The following is a 3179-nucleotide window of genomic DNA, read 5'->3' on the forward strand; positions in this document are numbered from 1 at the left end:
CTTTCTCAAACGCTAATAAAGACATACCAAGAGACCAAAGAAAAATCTAAGTCCTGAGCCGAGCCAGGAACGGGCCTGGGTTGTCATCTGCACGCAATCCACTCAGAGGCAGAGAGATGGTGGCACCAACAGAAAGGAATTCGGGGAAATCTTGTCTCCCCAAATTGCTGTTGAAATAATATGGATAGAACAAGAAAATGAGGTTCAGGGTTGGCACGGTGAAGACAAGGTGCTAGCATTCTCCCACAAACAGTGACTGTTCCATGGGCCAGATTACAGTTGTCAAGGGATGTGCTCGCTGCCCCCCAGGGGCTCCCAGCCTCCAGGAGACAGGCACCAGGCTGAGCAACTGCTATAAAACCAGGTCTGTAGGAGAAACCGCAAGAGCACACAGCAGATGCTGTGTAGAGCGTGGTGGTAACAGTTGAACTCCAACATCAGACAGACCCAGGCCAAATCCCAGGTCCAAACCTCTAGTCCTGGGACCCTGGCCAAGTTACTTAACCCTCTCAACCTGAGTGTGCCCCTTGAAAGTGCGACTATCAGTGCCTACTTCATAGGGTTGTCATAAAAAGATTACATAGAACACAGAGCAGAGCGGCCAGCCTAGTCCATGTTTCAAAGAAAACACGAATAATGTTGGCTCTTGTTCTCATTAACTGTCTGACAAAGAGCAGGTTCCCTGGAGGAGGTAAGATTTGCGATGCGTCATGAAGGGATTTTACTTATAGAGAAAGAGGTCGGGGATTTGGTGAAAAGGAAATATCATTTACAAAGATGCAGAAGCAGAAAGTTGGTGTGCTTGGAAGCCAGCAGGGAGTTCAAGGTTGCTGGCCTGATGCGCACATGGGAGGGAGAAGTTGGACAAGTGGGTTTGATCCCTACTAGGAAATTTGAACTTTATCCTGTGGGCATCTGGTCAAATGACAATGGGTTTTGGAATCAAATACCTGAGTTCCATTCCGCCATGATTTGGGTGGTGGGATGGACAAGCAACACTACCCTGAGTACCAGCTCCCCTTTGGTTAGGTGAGGAGAGTAATATTCACCCTTGAGGGCTGATGAATGGTTTACATCAAGGTTCAGAAAACTTCTTCTATAAAGAGCCACACCGTAAATATTTTAGGATAGGCAGACCATATGGTTTCTACTGCAGCCACTCAACTCTGCCATCGTAGCGTGAATATATGGTTGTGTTCCAAAAAAAAACTTTATTTATAAAAACAGGCAGTAGAAAACAAAACTAAAATCCCTAGCACAGTGCCTCAGAGTTCCTGCTTCCCCCCCCCTTCCTTTCCACATGCCAACAGAAGACATTTTTCCTAGATCCTTGTATCATGTCCAGTGGTTCCAAGACATTGCTAAATGATTTGAAGATTACAGTGAGCTCCCCTAATCTCAGCTCTGGAGACTGCAGTGCATGAAGATAATTTGTTCAACAGAGTGAGAACTGCTTTGCCAGGAGCGCTGAGTGAGTAATCAATCAATCAGCCAGTCAGAGAGCTCATTATGCATATGGCACGATGCCCTGCGGTGGAGATGTGAGGGGCACTGAGGCAAGATCCTCAAGAACAGCACGTGGTTTGGTGAGAAATTCCCACGTCCTGTTGCCTGAGCTCTAGTCGCAGTTTTACACAGCTTTCATTGCGTGCCATTCTTGAGTGTCACATTTTCCATTTCTTAATCTGTATAATGAAGAAATTCAACCAAATGGCAATGTGATTCTCTGTGTGCAACAGAGGGATTGTGGGAGTCAGGGAAGGCTTCGTGGAGCCATCTCGAAGGGAGCCACGCCCATGGCCTGGCCTTCTGGGGTCAGGCTGGCATTCCTTGAGGGGAGGGGATAACCAGCAACCAGTACATGGTCATCAGTGCCCTGAGGGAGGGAGATGCAATAAAATGGAAGAAATGGGGGGGAGCCAGTCCAATGAAGACTCTTGGTATTTTTGTTGTCATTGGAAGTAGACTTTTTGGCATGTAGTATAGATCAGGAGTCAAAAACTCAATACCTGCAGGGGCTGGACAAGTAGAAGCGGATCAAGTGGGCAGGATGTAACCACAGGGAGGGATGGGAATGGGAACGGGGCAAACTGGTGAGTGCATGCCCCATCTAAGAGGGATGCTGGTACTTGGCTGCCGATGACTGCTGCCATGTGGTCTTAAAGTCTCAGCATGGCAGAGCTGATGGGGGGGGCAGGGGATGGGTTAAATGGGTGATAGGTGTTAAGGAGGGCACTTGTGATGAGTGCTGGGTGTTATACGTAAGTGATGAATCACTACATTCTACACCTGAAACCAATTTTGCCATATACGTTAACTAACTTGAACTTAGATAAAAACTTGAAATTAGGGGCGCCTGGGTGGCTCAGTCATTAAGCGTCTGCCTTCGGCTCAGGGCGTGATCCCGGCATTCTGGGATTGAACCCCACATCAGGCTCCTCTGCTGGGAGCCTGCTTCTTCCTCTCCCACTCCCCCTGCTTGTGTTCCCTCTCTCGCTGGCTGGCTGTCTCTCTGTCGAATAAATAAATAAAATCTTTAAAAAAACAAAAAAGAAATATAAAACTTGAAATTTAAAAAAAAGTCAGAAATTTAGTGCTCGCTTTGGCAGCACATACGCTAAAACTGGAATGATACAGAGAAGATGAACTTGGCCCCTGCACAAGGATGACATGCAAATTCATGAAGCATTCCATATTTTTAAAGACTCTGAACTGCCAAAGCAATTTTGAAAAAGAAAAGCAAAGCTAGAGGTTTTACAATTCCGGACTTCAAGTTATAATACAAAGCTGTAGTAATCAAAACAGTATGGCACTAGCACAAAAATACACACATACATCAATGGTACAGAATAGAAAACCCAGAAATAAACCCACAATTATATGGTCAATTAATCCTGACAAAACAGGAAGGAATATCCAACGGGTAAAAGACAGTCTCTTCAACAATGGGTGTTTAAAAAACTGATCGGTTATATGCAAAAGAATGAAACTGGACCACTTACTTTTATACCATACACACAAAATAAACTCGAAATGGATGAAAGACCTAAAAACCTGAAACCATGAAAATCCTAGAAGAGAGCACAGGCAGAAATCTCTCCCACATCAGCCGTAGCAACATTTTTCTAGGTATGTCTCCTGAAGTAAGGGAAATACAAGGAAAAAAAAAAAAGCTGTTG

At 45.3% G+C, this 3179-nt stretch overlaps 1 non-coding gene across 1 annotated transcript; it reads left to right on the forward strand.

The window, feature by feature from the left end:
* Positions 1-2593: 2593 nt before the first annotated feature.
* Positions 2594-2700, forward strand: LOC121101347. Its single transcript, XR_005833342.1, has one exon. It is a non-coding gene; the product is annotated as a U6 spliceosomal RNA (small nuclear RNA).
* The last annotated feature ends 479 nt before the right edge of the window (positions 2701-3179 follow it).

Source organism: Ursus maritimus, unplaced genomic scaffold (genome assembly GCF_017311325.1).
Source record: "Ursus maritimus isolate PB19 unplaced genomic scaffold, ASM1731132v1 scaffold_7, whole genome shotgun sequence".
Classification (NCBI taxonomy): Eukaryota; Metazoa; Chordata; class Mammalia; order Carnivora; family Ursidae; genus Ursus; species Ursus maritimus.